General features: G+C 43.7%; 1 non-coding gene across 1 annotated transcript; it reads left to right on the top strand.

The window, feature by feature from the left end:
* The first annotated feature begins 16,333 nt into the window (after positions 1–16,333).
* On the top strand, positions 16,334–16,414 carry trnas-gcu (transfer RNA serine (anticodon GCU)). Its single transcript has one exon. It is a non-coding gene; the product is annotated as a tRNA-Ser (tRNA).
* Positions 16,415–19,343: the final 2,929 nt, after the last annotated feature.

Genomic DNA, 19,343 nt, shown 5'->3' with positions numbered 1-19,343 from the left:
TGGGTACTTCCTTGTGTGGGGAAGCTCGTGTGGCAACAATCGTGAAACCTCATTGCTGTTGGAACATACATTTCAACAATATCCTGCAGTATCCCTTGAGAATTTGATGTTTTGTAAAAATCTATCACCCTCACTCTTCAACATGCAGTTCTCGATGGAACTTACTCAGCCTCTTGAAATATCCAATTTGAATATACAGCCAATTCTGAGTTCCCACATGTCTATTATTGCTCGCCAAATAGTCCTGTTGTGTCTCTGCATTCTTCCTAACATGCTCTATGTCACTGTCGTTACTGCTCTTTTCAAACACGCATCTCTGCATGGCCCAGGGATCGTATAATGTTCAGTGTTGTGCGTTGTGGCCGCAGGAACCTCGATTGAATCCGAGTTACGGCATGTAATGTTCTACCCATTTTAACTCCTTGTGGTACATGCCAAAGAAACACAGAAATGAATTAATTGATTTGACATGCAAACTTTCTCTGACATTATGATTTTTTCATCAAACCCCTCTCTCACACGTCTCTCTGAGATAAATGTCAGAATTCAGACTCACCCATTCTTGGAGACTTCTCTCCCTCTCACAATCACTGACCTCCTTTAAGTTCCCCCTCCCATTTCAATTACAATCATTTTCAAATTGAACCCTGTTCAGTCTGTGCTGCTGCGCTCCCTGTTGCTGGGTGAACATGACTCAATCATACCATTGCGACCTTCAGAGCAGTCAATCCATTTCGATACCGTGGTTTTGAGATCAATGTTCAAGTAGCACCTTTTACTGGCATGGATCAGATATTATTGGAACTTGAGGCTCAGGAAAAGAACACAGGGCAGCACTGAGGAAAATAAACTTTTTTTCAAAACGACCTCTTTCTGCGGATTGCAACATCATTTATTTCACTTGCTCATTCGGCTCTATCTAGACTATGGCGTGCAGTTCTGCAATCACATTAGCACTGGAAATAATGCAGCGGTGATTTACCAGGACATAGTCTGAGTAGAAGAGCTCCTGTTATGTAGAGAGATTGGATAGACTGGATAGATTTAGAGCAGAAGAGATCGAGAGGAGACATGATTGAGATATACAAAATAATCAGGGATACGGATCGTGTAGACTGAAACTAAAGTTTACCCATAATGGAGAGATCACTCACGGGGTAATAGATTTAAGAACAGAGGAAGAAAGATTTGAGTGAATGCACAGATATTCGTTTTGAAACAAAGGTGGTTGAAATCTGGAACTCAGTGCATGCAAAGGTTGGAGAGGCAGAAATCCTCATATCTTTTAGAAGTATTCCGATGTGAATTTTTGACGACAAGACGTACAAGGCTGTCGATCAAGTGATTTACAAAAAGAGTTTGGATAGTTAATCAATTATAGATTTCCAGTACTGATACATAGGCTTCTTTTTGCATTGAACTCCAGGGCAATACCACTGCCTGTCACTGCGTGAGATTGGGTTCATTTCGATTCCAGACTTATGTGACTGACTGTGTGGAATTCGCACGCTCCTTTTCTCTTCTCTTCCGTGTGGGTTTCTTCCGGCTGCTCCAATTCCTTCTCAATGTCCAAAGATGTGCACTTCAGGGAGATGGCAAAGAAAACTTGAATGAACTGGATAATCAAAGACAAAATCAAAGAGAAAAGTAGGAATCGCAGCTCAGGGAAACCGAATGACCATTTGGGATCAACAGGCCATTCCTTTGAACACCTTTTGATTCGCAATGTTAACTCTGATTTCTCTCCAACGATGTTGCCTGACCCGCTGAGCTTTTGAACTCATTTCTATTTTTGTAGGTGGATCAATAACGCCGGTTTAGTAAGATAGGGTGAGGGAGTGTGAATCTCTTCGGCGGCACAGAGCAGACTCATTTGGCCAAATGGTTTCTGTCTGCATTGCGTCTAATTCCATTAACTCTGATTCTATAAGTTTTTTTGTCCTTTTTTTAGTCTTTGGTATTTCACATCTCCCCTGAAATGTGGTTTGCAGAATAGAACAATGGATGTTTCGGGCATAAGCCACCACCAAACCGTTACCACCCGCTGCTTGGAAAAAAAACACTCCATATCCTGCCTTGGGACTCTGCAACCATACGGGATAAATGTGGATTTCAACATCTTCCTCAATATCCCTCCCATCACATTATCACAGTCCGAAGCATCCAACTCGGCAGCACCCTCCGGACCTATTAATCTTTTCCCCCTCTGACTTATCACTTTCTCCCTCGCCGCCATCCAATTAGCGCTTTTCCAGCTACCTTCCACCCAACCCCAACTGCCGCCCATTTATCTCTCCGCCCCCACCTACGCGTCTAATTCCTGATTAAAGGCTTATGCCAGAAGCGTCGGTTCACCTGCTCCTCAGATGCTGCCTGATCGGCTGTACATTTCCAGCACGACAATCTCGTCATGGGGAAGATAAATTAGGTTAGTTCAGGCTCTTGATCTGAGACCGGAGAAGAGTGATTTTGGAAGAGTTGAAGGTGTACAGTAAGGGAATAGATACGTGTTATAGGAAGAAATTTATTATGGAAAGTGTTTACAACCATAGATCGATGTTAAATGCAAGGGGAGGATAATCAGAGGAGATATGGGAAGAACATTTTCATTCTGAGAGTGTTGTATAATTGGAACTCACTGTTTGAACGTGTGGTAAAGCTATGAGTCATCAAAACACTTCAGGAGTATTTAGCTGAATACTTGAGAAACTGGAGCACACATGGATAAGGACCAGGTCCTGGAAAGTGGGGCGAAGACAAACAGATATCTGATCAAAGATCTGAACACCGTACGGCAAATACCGATCAAGAAATCATGGGAAGGGTAAAAGCATGGATACTACTGTCGATCTGTTACAAGAGGTCTGTGGAATACTATACGAGTCAAAAGGTCACTGTGGCAGGATGGGGCCACTGTGGCTGGATGGGATAAGCATAGTGGAATGCTCCTCCACCAATTAGCAGAGTCAGACTGGGGCTGAATGGTTACTGTGACAGGCTGAGATAATAGCAATTAATACCGTCAGCCTTGCCAGCTAATTATCATCATTGCAGGTTGGGACAAGTCGTGACAATAAATCTTTAGGACTTGACTTTAAGTATTTAATTGATAGTTAGTAGCGTCAGTCTGCTTGAAACCCTTGCAGCAGAAAAAAAGACATTAAATATTTAATCAGCTTGGGACAGGAAAACATTGTGGTAGATGGGGTAGCGAAAAATCTAATCATGACAGGTTAGTCTGGGCTGTAAGATCATCGCTGCAGAGGTGGCAGTAAAATACATTATCGTGACAATAGAAAAACCCTATTGGCAGAAGTAGAGCGATAATGGTTTATTGGATACTTGGAGTGAAATAATTCTGACTAACACAGTTGGGCATCCAGGTAAGCTAACAAAAATATAACAAAAGAAAAGGAATAAAGAGCCACGGATCCTGAGTTTCGGGTCGTTCAAGAAATTGCTTTCTGAGTGTCACGGTTTTTTGTCTGCAAATAAAAGATCTCATTGAAGAACTCCCCTGGAGATTTCTTATATGTTGTCGATGACAACCACAACTTTGAGTACAGTAAAACTGTGGGTAGCGCGGCTCGATGGTGCAATGAAAAGTGCGTTAGATTTCTACAGCATTGTTAACGTTGCGATAGAAAGTTTGTTGTTTTGAGTTCCACCAGAATCGGAGTTCAGATTTCAGCTGATTCAATTATTATTCTGCTGATTCCCGTCGTCTGGGGTTCTCGAAATTGCTGTTTAACACAGAAAATTCCTTACCCCCTTGTTGGTGAGTTTTGACGGAATCATATCATTTGAAGCATGATCAGACTAGAATCAACTGCTAACACAGGAAACCTACAAACTTCGTGAAGAAACCAACTGTCTCTAAACACATTCCCCTCCAATAGTTGCACAGGCATCATCGATTGCTTAAATGTCTTTTTCCCTTTGAGCGACATGCTGCTGTGGATGGATCGGGGAAAGATATCGATGTATTTGGTCAGTCATAACGATGTCAAATGGCGGAGTAGGACCGGTGTTTGGAATAGCGTCCTCCTGTTACTCTCTGTCAGTGATGTTTCTGACAGAGGGTTTTCAACAATAACATGTTGAAGTGTGGATCTACACCACGGAATATCAAGGTCCTCCCATTTACCCCACCGCTCTCACAGCCAGAATGGTGAGCTCCTATTGCAGCTTTAGATCACACAATCGTGGATTGTCCCAGGCGCTCTGTCAGACTGCATGCTCCTTCCCACCGGTTTCCAACTGGACACATGGAGCAAGCAAACGTGGGCATTCGGGGACTGATTACCCCTCTGTTTTGCTGCAGTTCTGGACACGGAGACGTACATGAATTTCTGACATTCTGTGTCTTACCGTTCATTCTTCCTACTTTACAATTTAAACTGGAATTGAATTTATTCTTGTATCACACTCTTACATCTTCAGTATTCATGGAAACCATTCAACGTGTTCACGGATGCAGGAATGGTGAAGATTGTTGATGAATGCAGTGTGCTTCATGTTACCAGTATGAACATTCAGAAGTTTTATTGATTTGAATTGAAGCTGATCCAAGGAAAGGCCTGGCGACAACGGCACAGTAACATTGCCTGTAAACATCGCAGGAACCAACAGAAACCCATTTTTCAATGAATTCTATTTGACATATTTTTATGCGTCCCCTTCCTGAACCTGATGCTTTAATAATCACAGGTCCATGTCACTTTCACCTCGTCTGCGTTAGCTTTAAATTCAGAACCACAGCAAAAGTAGAGCAGTTGAGTTAATGCTCCAAAGGTATGAGTACGGCATGTGACCAGCTTGCTGTCTGCAGCTTCAGTCGCGCAATTGTTTAGCGCCTACCGCTTAAAGGTGCGGAAAATGTCACGGTTGTATGTTCAATGCTTATCTAAAGATCCTGTTACTGTCATTGACAAGGGATTATTAGTGCATCATACTAAAACGTAGTTGAAATCAATGTTGAGTAAAGTAGCATTTATTTGAAAACTCCAGTTTCACATTTCTGTCAATTATTATCTGAACTGCTGCAAATATTTCGCACGTGAATTTGCATCAGTGAACAGGGAAACAGAGGTGAAATTTTAGCTGAATGACTTTTCTCAGATCGCTCACCCTGCACAGGATTACATTATGGGAAAGTCTGTTTAACTTATTTCATGTCATTCCATTTCCTGCAAACATGCACAGCTCAATATCCAATCAAAAGTATTAGATTTATCTCTTTGGGGCGTTTGAATGATGTCAGTAAATCTGGCAAAGGCATAACAAGTAGTTTTGGGGTTGGGAGGAGCGGAGGTTGCAACTGGGATAAGGTCGAGTCTTGTCACAGGATTTTTCAAGCGGAGATCAGTGAGTATTAAATGGACTCACTCTCCTTTCGAGTGATTGTGACCAAATGTTCAAGGCAACAGATGACAATGACAATGATGTTTTACATCTACAGGCCAAACCTTACACACTGGAGGCACCATAGTATTACAGATCGGGAGACTGGGGTAGTTGATGATCCTCATGCAAACCTGAGACAGTGAGAAAATTAATCCCATGCTGTTGGTCTCACTTTTCTAATAACTAGTTAGTCAGTGGACTGAGCTAACCGACTTCCATTCAATGCAGAGCTGAACCAAACAGCTCAGTGTATTTACAATATATAATATTTCATGTAGAATGAGCTGCAACACCTATCAACGCCAGCAGCTCTTCTCATACTGAACATTTTCAGTTGCAGGTATTATGCAATTTCTTTCAATAAATGTTATGCACTTCGAGAGGATGCCCCTTTTGCCTCACCATCCAGGCTGGCCAGAATCTCTGTCGCTGTTAAATTCACTCCCTTATGAAATATAATGTAATTAGCTCCTAAAATGATTTTATTTCTGAAAATTCATCCCCGATTTCAATAATTCTCAGAATAAAAATAAAATCTGCTCCAAACTTCTTCATCATTCCCCGTTTGTTCTGAAACCCCAACCTCGAGTTTCAATTCACCGAAACGAAGGAAGTTCCCTCAGATTTACTCTTACCAACGTCCCATCAGCTGGATAACCTCCATTCAGACACAACTAAGTCTTTCCTGATTTCTCCCGCATGATACTTTATCTATCCCAACGTCCCATTAAATCTGCTCTTTCTTTTTCTAGTGATGCAATCTCAAAGTAACCGTCATGTATGTCCTTTTTATCGACGTTGTATCAAGTGAGCTCTGACCGTGCCACTCCAAACGTCTTTTTCCTCCAGTAAACACCACCGTGTCTTTCACCATGCCTTTATATCCCAGTAAAGTACAAACTGAGAAAGAATGCTGGGGTCCAATTCAACGCATGAAAATTCACCACAAAGCTATGCAATCTTATTACCGACACGGGAAAGGTGGAAGCAATTTTAATTACAGCTGAATCGATTGGTTGCAGCAGCAACGGGTCAAATCCCAGTCACATACGCAACTGTTGTTCTTATATTTATTTCTTCTCTACGCGTGCTGAAGTAACACAGTGAGGGATCAATAACTGTTGTCAGACGTACTTATAGGGGCGTATTAAATACTGAAGTTGTGAGATCCGACCAGTTTTTATTAACATAGACGATTCACTGTTCGAATCTCAGGCTCAGGAATTTGACAGAGAGCGAATTTGAGCGAAAGTTGAGCCTGGGAATTTACCCCATTACGTAGCACAAGTTTCTGCGGTTGGTTTGTTGTTCACCTTATTTGTGTGTTTTGCATTATTGAGGATTTTGAAGTTGTCCCCTTTCTACAAAAGGCCCGTGCTTTTGCAACATTCTACAATAGATGCAGTCCAATAACAGCCGATGCTGATTCACTCTACTTATCCAGATATTGACCCCTGGGAACAGCACTTTGCACGCTCCTCGCTTCTGGAAAAGAACTTCCTCACAGATAATGTTACATTCCCGCTGTCATGGCTCTTTTCATTCTATCGGCTTCTGTTTTGCACGGAATCTGATTCAATAGATCTTGTCACTGTGTCATTTCTTTCCATGTGGTCAGATCTTGTGAACATAATATCATAGTGGGATTGTAAATGCTGGAACCAGTCGAGACTGTCCGCTCTCCCACATCCAATCCATGCCTAGGTTGTGCTCAGATCATGGTCTGAATCGTTTCCTTCGCTTCCCTGTCACTCTGGGATGATGTGAGTTGTGGAATCTATGATCTGAACTGCAGGAAACGTAGAAAACTGTACACACATCAACTGCGTGTGCGATGGGACTCGCTGCAGTGACATCCCATGCTGATTCAGACAGCAGAAGGCTCCCCGTGACTTCGAGAAGCACAGACACTGTTCCCGAATAGTGGGGTGAAGTTCAGTCTTTCCTTGCAGTTCTGCATTTTCTATCTGTCTCAGACCGCATTATTTGGATAAGGGTTCTGAAAAGAAGATGATTTCTTGTGCATGCATGATCTCCCTTTTTTACACCGTTCCAGAATTTCTCTATTTCCCACTCCCGCCAGACCCCTACCCCACTCCACAAACCCGTGTTTGATTGGGAGCTGAAGAACGCGTTCAAGCTGCTCTCCACCAACACTGCGTGACAATGGAAGATGAGTTCGTCCAGTTATCAATGAAGACCGCCCTGTTCCGTGAAAGCAGCTAGCGCAGCCTCCTGGGAGAAGCGAGTCAGAATGGAAAGGACCTGTGTTGAAAACTCTGTGATTCTTTCACTCTGAAACTGCAGCAATAGCCTTAGTTAACCAAAAAACTCATCTAATAAATGGTTACCACGTCTGGCGCCATTCTGGCTCGTTTGTCTCGGGTGTAATATTGCCTCAGACAGGTGACATACATGCGAGAGGCCTCAGGTTCACCTTACGGATGAGTATTCGAATTTTTGACTGAGACGATATAATTTCGATGAGATCGAGTTCAGATAAAGATTCCAAAGCTTGAATACAAACACAAGCAAGTTCACGAACCGCATCTTCTCGGCCGTTGCTGCTCTGAGAAATGGATTGTCTAGCTTGAAATAATGCTGATCTTGCCTATGTGGATTTTGCCGAGGGCACGCCCTATACGTAGTAACCTGAATTCCTGAGTCTGGTCAAATTTTGCATTTCTCACGCTGTGATCTGCATGTCCTTGATTACTATGATCCGCCTTCAGCAATCGCAAACAAAGCTTTCCACTGTACTTAGGTCCATGTGATGATCAATCAATCAAAGCACAGTCATTTCCTCATTGCGTGGAACCAGCAGAGCGAAGGTGGGCTGCATGGCCTCAGTCTGCAGTGTGACACATTTTCTGATTCTGATTGAATTTGCAATTAAAACAGCAGAATTTGGGAAGTTACAGAGTGGTTATATTGACACAGCCGGGACACATCTGTGCCACAGTATATCACACAATAACAGTGAATATCTTTTGACATCATCCTCGAAGGTACGCTACAAAAACCTGAAGACTGCGGGAAACTGCTGTGGTCAGCAATAACAGAGCGGCCCAGAGGGATCGTGTTAGGCGCATAATCCATAAAATTAATGATTGAAAAGCATCCTTTGCTCGATGACAATTCCAGCTTTCAGTGTGTGCACTGCCACTGCCAGAATTTCGCTATAACAGTGCTCCGTTCTTCGCATTACATATTGATGAGCCTTCTACGTCCTTACACTCAATGGTATCTGAAATAGATACACCCGCCACATTTATACATTTGAGGAAACACACGTTTGAAGTTATGAAAGCATTTTTTGCCGTTCTCTGTCGGTCTCTTATGACGTGTCACTTGCCTGAGCTGGGAATACACTGGCGAAAGTGACAGAAATCAGTTGTGGCTTGCACCATGCCCATGACGCCTTGCAGTTATTCCCCACCTGTGTCACACAGCAGGGTCCTCCGGTGAAACGAACAGCCGTGAATGATATGTGGATCAATATGTTGGAGACAGCATTTCGACACAGACACAGTTTCCTATTATGAGAACAAGCACCACGAATGATGAATAACCTCAGAGAGAAGCAAGCGATCGAGATTTGCCGTGCACTCGATGGGCTGAATCGGCAAGTGAAGGACGTCACACGTCTCTGCCGTCCCTCTCCCTGTCTCTGTGACAGAGTGATTGTGGGACAAAAATAATGGCTAGCTTTTCATCCTCCCTTCCACTTTGGACTACCTGCAGCCCCGCACCTCCTGGCTGTGGGGCTGGTTCTCAGCGAGTGAGGGTTTCATTCGGAGTCACTTCATCTGGGAGTTGGGACTCATATGTTCACCGATGCCCGATTGCAGCAAAGAAGCCGACGCCTCTGAAACAAAAGCCTTTCAGCAGGATTGTTCTCCGAAGATTGATTCTGAACATCAAATGGGCAGCACAAAAATGCACTTACTGGTATTTTACTGAGGGAAGAGAGTCCACAGCGCATTTCTTTCTTTCCTACCAGCTCAGCATCTTTTTCTCTCTCTCAAATAAATGATATTTGGAAGAAGTTCGCAATCAAAGTTACTGAGTTCCAGCGGCATTCTTGCACCTGGCTGTGCCCGGGAGAGGAAGCTTCAGAGCATATGCGTACTTACACCCTCTCATAATGCCTGTTAGTGGAGAGAAATGGCTGAATACTCTGCCAATAGAGACAGCTCAGTCCCCGGGGATGGGATAAACAGCACCGTCCCGGTGGGGACATTCTGCAGATCAGACACAGTGCACTTTATCATTCGGATCATACCAGAGTGAGAGCGCTAGAGAAGGCCAATCGGTCACTCGTACCTGTGCCAACTCGGGAGTTACAAAATATTGGTGAAAGTGGAAAGTGGATTTGTTCACATTTCAAGTGTTTTCGTGAAGCAGGAAGCAGAAGAAGATACACTGAGAAGCGATTGAGATCTGACTACAGGAACAGCAAATAAGTTGTACAGCGCAGAGGAGAGCATGAAGTATTGAATTCTGGTTTATGGAATGATCATGCTTTCACGAGGCCACGCTGCTACAGAAGGAACTACATCAGTGTCTCTCAACATTGTGATGTCACAGGCAAATGTCGCCGTTACACTGCAGGAAATTCCTTTTTTCAATGTGAGGGCAGTCCATATGTAAAGTAGCTTATATATCAAATCCGTTCACATAAATAATTCCACTGCACCGCAGTGTATTGTCTCCCTTCCACTTTACCTGTCATTGTGCCTGAAGGGCTTTACTCCTTCTGTGTGTCTTTTACAATCTGTGTGATGTTGAGCAGTTGTATTGACCCATCTTCTGACAGAATTTTCCACTTCACTTCAGCCCGCCCTAACTTCGCTATCTGATCCCATTCCCGTTGTTTAGATGTTAAACGCTCGTCTCAGATCCATCCTGCCCTCACCCAAAATAAATGGAAGACTCAGTCACACTGTGATCACTGCAATCGAGGGCTATCTTCAGTCCAAGGTCTTTGATAATTCCAAAGATAAAGTTAGGACTGCAGATGCTGGAGATCCGTGTTGGTAATGTGATGCTGGAAAAGCACATCAGATCAGGTAGCATCCGAGGAGCAGGAGAATTCAGGTTTCAGGCTTCAGCCCTCATCAGGAATAAGACTTGTGAGTCAGGGCTGAGAGATAAATAGAAGTGGTGCGGGGTTGAGGGTAAATAGCTGGAAAGCAATAAATGGATGAATAGGAGGGAGAAGATAATACGTCAGAAGTGACAGTGATGGAATGGGTCGAAACTGCGGTGGCGAGCTGAAGGCTTGCGCTTGGGGGAGCGGAAATGTGGAAACTGTTCGAATTCACATTTATCACGTGTGCAGTTAGGGCCCCAAGCCGGAAGGTGTGGCGTTGCTCCTCCAGGTGTTGGCTTGTAACGATTTGGTATTGGAGGAGGTCCAGGACCTGCATGTCTTTGACATGTAGGAGAGGGTTGGTGAAGTTAGTGGGTAAGGGTGTCCCAGAGATGTTCTCTGAAATGATCTACAAGAAGATGTCCTGTCTCCCTGATGAAGAGGAGACCACACTGGGTGCAAAGGATGCAGTAGATGACATTGGTAGCTGTACAGGTGAAGTTCTAACGGATGTGGAATGATTCCTTCGCGTCTTGGTTGGAGGTGTGGGGAGTGGTGTGGGTGCTAGTTTCACCCTTCCTATGGTGGCAGTGAAAGGTACCAGGAGAGGGTTGTGGGCTGGTGGGGGGAGTTGTGAAACGGAATACGGGGTCGTCGAGGGAATGGTCTTTTTGGAGTGCTGGCAGGGCTGCATTGCAGAATATATTTCTGGTGGTGGTGTCTCTTTGGAGGTAGCATCAGTGGCAAAATATGGTGCGTTTTATGCGGAGGTTGGTGGGTGGAAGGTGAGCACCAGCAGGTTCTGTCCTTGTTGCGTTGAGAGGCGTGGGGTTCAAGGGTGGTGGTGTGTGAAGTGGCAGAGATGCACTGGAGGGCGTTGTTAACCACATGGGAAGGCAATTTGTGATCGTAGAAGAAGACACCAACTGGGTCTTTCTGGAGTGTAATTGGTCATCCTGGGAACAGGAGGCGGAGGAATTGTGAATAAGGAATGTCGTTTTTACACGAGATAGGGTTGGAGAAGATGTAGTCTAGATACCTGTGGGAGTCGGTGGGCTTGCTGTGTATGTCTGTAATTTGTCAGTCGCCAGAGGCGGTGACGGAGAGGTCCTGGAAGACGAGGGAATTTTCCAAGATGATCCGGATAAATTTGCGTTGCGTGTGGAAGGTATTGGTAAAGTTGGCGAGTTATTGAACCTCCCAGTTGGAGCACGAAGTGGCGCCAATACATTTATCAATGTAGCAGAGGAGCAGGTGGAGGATGGTGTATGTGTAACTGTGAAAGATGGACAGTTCCGTGTGTCTGACAAACAGGCAAGCATAGCTTGGTCCTATGTGGCTGCCCATGGCTACCCGTTTCGATGGAGAAAGTGCGAAGATTGGAAAGAGTAGATGTTGATTGTGAGGACTAGTTCAGCCTAGTTCAGGATGAGGATGGAAAGGTACTGGTTGGGATGGTGTGAGATTAAGAAATGGAAGGCTTGCAGACTTCTGTCATGCCAGATGGATTTGTACAGGGACTGGATGTCCATGGTGAAGATGACGCGTTGGGGGCCAGAAAACCGAAATTCTTGGAGGAGGTAAAGTGCATAGGGGTGTCACGAATATAAGTGGGCATATCCGGGCCCGGGGAGATAGGATTGTGTCGAGGTAGAAAGAGATGATTCGGATGGGACAGGCGCAGGCTGAGACAAAAGGTCGACTGGGGCAGTCAGGTTTTTGAATCTTAGGAAGGAGGTAGAATCGGGGAATGCACGGTTCACGGAGAATGAGGTTGGAGGTTGTGGATGGGAGATGCCCAGAGGTGATGTGATTGTGGATGGTCTGGGAGATGATGGTTTGGTGATGGGAGGAGGGGTTGTGATCGGGGTCAGTCAGAGGAAGTGCCTGCGAGTTTGTATCTGCCTTCAGCTTTGTCCCTCAACCCGACTCACAAGCCTAATTTCTGATGAATGGCTTATACCTAAATCGCCGATTCTCCTGCTCCTCAGATGTTGCCTGACCTGCTGTGTTTTTCCAGTACAACACTCTCTACTCATTCATTTCACACAAGCAGGTCCATGCTGTCTGTTTGATTCTCGAGAGCACTGTCCTCATGAACTGTGACAAAATCTGCCAATCTGAAACAAAAACAGAAATTGCTGTAAAATCACAGGTGTGCAGGAACCATCTGTGGAGATGAATCACAGTTAACGTTTCACATCCACTGAGTCCATCTCTCCACAAATGCTGCAAGACGTCCTGAAATTTTCCAGCAATGTCAGTTTTTATTTGATTTTCAACATCAGCATTTTTTTCTTTTATGATTTCTTATTTTCTGCCAAAAGATTTGGCTAAAGATTACGTTAAATGTTTTAAATATGACTGCGATAGAACGGCCAGATTCCACCAGCCCGCTACTTTTATTTGGTTCACGTGACCAATGCCTTTCCACTTGTCCACCGCCCCCTGCAGCTGCACTGCATATAAATTGACAAAATTGTGGCATTCTCTCGGATTGGTAATCAGGAGCGAGATTGATTGAAATTGTTGAAAATGTAAGATAAATTGAGAAAATACAGGATATTAAACGGGAAACTGAAAGGGAAAGAGAGAACAGCGAATGACAGCTTTTTGACAAAACTGAAATGTAATTCCTCAAGATTCAGAAAGTGCTTTCATCCACAAACATACCACAATGCGGAATGTAATTTTGGGGACAACCAATGCAAGCAGATTGCAAAATCTTAGTTTTAAAATCTTACTGCAACTCTTTTGGTCTTAATGAACGCACACATGGGATTCGGTGCTGTTATGATCCCCTAAACTGGAGAAGGAAATCCTTGCCTTCGAGGATACGTGGGGAATGTTTACTGATTTATCCCAGTAATGGCAGGACTGTCCTCTGGAAGCATATGAGTAAAATTATTCAATGTTCCATGGAGTATCGAATGAGTGGTGAAGGGAATGTCTCCATTCACAAATTAATCATTCAGTAGAATTCAATACAGGGACTCATGTAATGATGAACAAGTTGAACAAGAACACGGACATACAATGCACATTAACTATGACAATTACTCTGTGAAAACTGTTGATTTCAGATCTACGGCGGCCTTTGGTGATGGCATTTGCTGTCCAGAAACAGTCTGCACTGGAATGACTGGAGACACACTACGAAGTATTTGAACTTCAGACGCCTTTAGAAATAGCTGAGACTCACTTAGGGCATGGGGAGTTAGAGATGTTGACCTCATAAACCTTTCGAACATTACGTGGAAGAATAATGGGAGTGATAGATAATTTCGTCTCCATAGAGACGATGTTCACGAACTGGAGAGAAAATAATTTACCTTATTGGAGTTTATACATACAGGCGTCATATTTAAAAAGCAAAGAGTTCATAGTGTAACTGTGAAATCTGTAGGTCACCCTCAGTGGGAACATTGTGTGTAATCCTTGTCCTCATGCTCCACCAAAAACATGTACAGAGGCACAGACTCTGTTTCCTGGATAGCAAGATATTAGAACGCCAATGACGTTGTTTACTGAGACATAAGGACATCAGAAAGAATGCAAACGGGATGATAGAAAGAATGAAGGAGTTTATTCACAAGATTTGGAAATGCTGGTGCTGAATCACGCAAGTTTGATGTAAACAAATGAGATTTCCATAAAACGTGAGGGTTGAATGACTAAATCGGGGGAAACTCCTTCTTTCGTGTGAATCAATAACTTCAGTTAGAGCTTCAAAACCATGAGTGAATGTTTGGATGAGAGTTTCTTCCACTCAATAGAGTTAGTCAAATCGTGAACGGCTTTCCAGAAATAAAGTGTAGAATCTGATTTCACAGTGTTTTTAAAAGATACCCGAAAAAACATACAAGGAGAAAGTCTTTCATTGAGAGAAATTCAGTGTGGTTGCGTAAAAAATTCGAATTTGGTTGACTTCAGACACAAAGACATTTCATGAACACGTACAACTGAATAAGATTGAGTATAAAAAGTTCATGGATTGGTAAGCTGTGGCGTATTATTCAAGGTGAAACGCTGTAAATGGAGCTGATGTCCTAAAATAACTGCAGACAGAAGTTATATCCTAATGATAGAATTGAATCGTCACTTGGACTTTAAAGATTTGACCTCATTCACATGATGTTACGTATATTTCTACATTCTTAACTCAACCCAAGAAATGCACAAGAAGATTGTGTCCTTTTGTGTTGTTAACCCGCTGTACTTCTCTGCAGCACACATTGAAGATAAAATCTGCTCAAACCAAATTCAATTCAATACGAAATTCAAACGGTCCTATGTGTGTTTTTTGCTTTTGATTATTGCAATAACCTTTGTGAGTTTGTAACAAACTGCATAACATGAAACCAGTTCAGCATCTATTTTCCCGGAGATTAACGCAGTGCACATGTCAACGTTATTCATCTGCTGAAAAATCAACTTTGCCTCTCTCTCCACACTGTCTCTTCACGTTTTAAATACTTGTTTGTTGATCAAGGAGTCATTATCCAGAAAAGGACGTTTGCCAATCCACAAACACGGCTATTTTCCCATAAACTTGGCTTTGCTCAATATCACCTTCCATCCCTACCCTCAAGACAATAAGAATTGAAGCTGTCCAGGTGAGGCTCAAATTTAAAACTTCGAGAGAGCACACCCCTTATATTGGCACAGAGATACTGTGCACTGCCCACCTGCAGCACAGGAGCAACACATTAATGCTTACCTCCACGTTCCTGGTTGTACCTTAACGTTTGGGAAACTGAGTTTCTCTGATTCCATGGCTTGTAACGATCATCTTCACCAGTGGTTCTGTACCTGAGTGAGGAAAGTGGTGAGCTACTCATTGCAAAGATGGGTACGTTGTTGAAATATACAATGTCAACATTTGCCTTCACTAACCAATGTACATTTTATTTTGTTTTTTATCTGTTGAAATCTTAAAATTTTCATCTTTATAGATTCAATGACAGATCTCATTGTGACTCTGGCATCAAATTCGAAAGTGTAAACACCCTCTGAATTCTTCCACCACAGTCCGTTGTTTGGGAAGTGTTCCTGTTGTGGGAAATGAACTTCCCCGTGTGTCAACTGCTGCTCCCAGCATTCTCTCTGGTACTGCACTCATTTTCCTTCTGACACTTCCTCACTGTGTTGCTGTGATCATACAGTGACTTGTTGTGGCATGTCCCAGGAAAATGACACAGATCAAGGTTTTTGCATTGTTGAATTCAATTGTCAGTTTAGCCTCATTTAGGATTGTGAAATTGTCTGTTGTGTACACAGGTGTGTGTCAAAAAATATCTGAGCCGAAGAAAGGTGTTCCGAATAATGACATTGAGCACTATGCACTCTCCTCCAGTCTGGAAAACAATTCCGCACAGGCAATTTAATCGACAATAGACAATAGGTGCAGGAGTAGGCCATTCTGCCCTTCCAGCCACACTACCATTCATTATGATTATGGATGATCATTCTCAATTAGTATCCTGTTCCTGCCTTATCCGCACAACACTTGATTACACTACCCTTATGAGCTCTATCCAACTGTTTCTTGAAAGAACACCTCCTGCTTTTTCGGGTTCTTCATTCCGTTGACTTCAATATTCACAGAATTCAACAGACTTTGTTACATAATCTATTCTTCATTTTTGTTCAGATCACTGTGAGCAGAGTGTCACAGTGGGAATGCCGTTGCCCCACAACTCAGAGGTCAGACCATAGTCTTGGACCGTACTGTGCTACTTAGCATTTCACCAGACCAGGGAGAAATATCTGCTGTTCTGCATAATTTACGCAATTCACTTATTGAAAAGTTCATACAATGCTAGCATATGTGACGAGGTGGCCGAGAGGTTAAGGCGATGGACTGCTAATCCATTGCGCTCTGCGGCGTGGGTTCGAATCCCACTCTCGTCGCTGTTTTCAATGTTGCTATTTTTGTATGTTGACACCTGTCTTATTGAAATTGGAACTCCAATGGTCAATTTATATGCATCGACGCTATAAAATCTCAAAGAATAATTTGAGTCAGTTGCCTAAACTGCATTGAAACGTAGATCACATTGGGATAATGAAAAGCAACGCGATTTTCTTTTTCAAGTCGAGCAGCTGGGACCTTTTATCGTATGAAAGAGATCCAGGAAAAACAAAAAACAAGAGATGTGAAGGGCGTGTGTTTATGTAATGGGATTCTTAATGACTGTTTTGTCAAATCAAATCTGGAGCATGTTGAGTAGAAGTGATTCATCTTGGTGAGAGAGTACAGAGAGACAGCACAAAATAGTGGAAATATTTCAAAAGGGGCAGGGCGTGGGTGTAGGGGCACCGAGAACTGGCTATAAATGCACAGTAGAGAATTGCAGACATGGGTGCCATGCATAAGTACGGAAAGACTTACACATTGCTCTCTTCCTCGCCCGTTGCTCTCGCTATGGATGAAGGTATGAACAAGGCACAGATAAACACAAGATGTGAGAATCAAGCTCCAAAACGTTATGCACACACTGGATGCATCACATTGAACAAGAACATCTGGAGAAGTCAGCATGTTGACTGTAGGGACTGAACCTAAACTGTGGATCAATAATCGCAAATTCATGCAGCATTAGCACGAAAAAATGATTTAATGTGCCTTTATACGTGTCATTAATAGACGTTTCTTTCTAATACCCGTGTGGTTGAAAGAAGAGGACACCACATGTCAAGATGGATGAAACGTAGTTCACCATGAATGCCTCTGACTCAGTTCACGGTGAATTAAGAATGAATAACAGATCCTCTTCAGACCAATGATTACAATCCGTGGGAGAATAAGGAAGAATAAAAATAATGGATAATGCGGAAAATGGGAATCGTGCCTTTGTGGACTCGAATTCAATTGATTTCAACTAAACAGACACAAGAATACCCGCAGTACCAAGCAGTCAGGGCTGGGGGGTGTCTGCAGGATGGGATTCAATTACCTGCTCATGTTAAAACTCACTTGCTCAGTCACAATACACACAGGTCATTCACCACTCTCATACGTGAGAAGTGATCACTTGTAGACCAACTGACGGAGTCACTAGCAAGTTTACAAATGACAGCAGGAATTAAATTCTACTGTAATTGCAGCTGTTAATCCCAACAGCAATGAACCCTGTTTGGATGGGTGTTTCCAGTGGAGTTCCACAGTTTTCTGATGTAGACCAAATATTTAGACTTAGTTATAGGAGCCATGGTTCAGAGGTTTGCTTGACGATGCAACAATTGGTCGCGTAGTTGACTATTATGAAGAAGTCAGAGAATGCAGGGATGCATCAATCAGGTGGAAAGGAAAAAAGTCGAACAGAATTGAATCCAGACCAATGAGTGTTAAAGAAATTTGGGAGAAAAGACAACAATACAGTGAGTATCATATGAGTGTAGACAGACAAGAGATCTTGGAATGGACATTCATGATCACTGAAGATCAATGGACAGGGGAATCAGTTGTACTGAAGTGCGTATGTAGATGCTGGAGATCAGAGTCAAGATTAGAGTGGTGCTGAAGAAGCACAGCAGGTCAGGCAGCATCCGAGTTGCAGAAAGAAATGACGTTTTGGGCAAAAGCCTTCATCAGGAATAAGGCTGGGAGCTCGAGGTTGGAGAGATAAATGGGAGGGCTGGGGTTTGGGAGAATTTGGCTGACAGTGCAATAGGTGGATGGAGGAGGGGATAAGAGTGTTAGGTCGGGAGAAGAGGGTGGAGTGGATAGGTGGGAATGAAAATAGACAGGTGAGACAGGTCAGCAGGACGGTGCCAAGCTGGAAGGTTGGAACTAAGGAAAGGTGAGGGAGAGGAAATGAGGAAACTGGAGAAATCCACATTGATGCAATGGGGTTGAAGTGTCATAAGGCAGAAGATGAGACATTCTTCCACCAGGGTCGGGTGGTGAGGGAGTGGTGTGTGGAGGATGCCCAGGACCTGCATGTCCTCGGGAGAGTGGCGGGGGAGTTGAAATGTTCAGTCACGGGCATGGGGGTTGATTGTTGCCGGTGTCTGGAGATGTTTTCTGAAAGCGCTCTGTGAGAAGTGTCTGGCGGCCCCACTCTAGAGGAAACTGCATCGATAACAACGAATGCAATAAATGACATGTGTGGAAGTGCAGGTGAAATTTTGATGGATGTGGAAGGCTTCTTTGGGGCATTTGGCGGAGGTGGAGGGTGCGTGGGCTCAGGGTTTGCAATTCTTGTGGTGACAGAGGAAGGTGTTGGGAGGGAGGTTGGGTCATTAAAGGTCGTGGACTTGACTAGGTAGTCGTGGAGGGAACTGTTTGTCGGAAAGTGGATGGGGGAGGAGGGGAAAAAATATTTGGAGGTCAGTGTTACTGATTTCTTTTGAAAAGCCACTGACTCCCACAGCTATCTGGATTACACACCTCCCAACCACCTACTGCATAAATACTATCCTGTGTTCAGAACTCCTCCACTCAACCGTATCTGCTCCCAGAAGACCAGTTCCAACCTAGAACACACCTGATGGCTCCTTCTTTAAGGAGCGGAACGTCCCCTCCCATGTGTTTGAGATGTTCTCTAACGCCCCAGCCATGCCTGCACCTCCATCCATGAACCACACCTCAAACACGGCCAGGACGAACAAGGACAGAGGAAGGGCCTCACCTTCCATTCCACAACCTCCGCATAAATCAATTATAACTCGATATTTTCACCACCTCTAAATTGACCCACCAGCCGGGATATATTTCCTTCCCAAACCTATCCACTTTCCTCAAAGACCTTTCCAATGGACGACCATTTCCTCCCGGCATTTCTCTGCCACCGCAGGAATGCAAAACTGAGTCCACATCTTGCCCCTCACCTCTGTC

Source organism: Hemiscyllium ocellatum, unplaced genomic scaffold (assembly GCF_020745735.1).
Source record: "Hemiscyllium ocellatum isolate sHemOce1 unplaced genomic scaffold, sHemOce1.pat.X.cur. scaffold_255_pat_ctg1, whole genome shotgun sequence".
In the NCBI taxonomy this organism is placed as follows: Eukaryota; Metazoa; Chordata; class Chondrichthyes; order Orectolobiformes; family Hemiscylliidae; genus Hemiscyllium; species Hemiscyllium ocellatum.
Note: the sequence above shows the minus strand (reverse complement) of the source record. Positions and strands in the feature narration are given on the sequence as shown.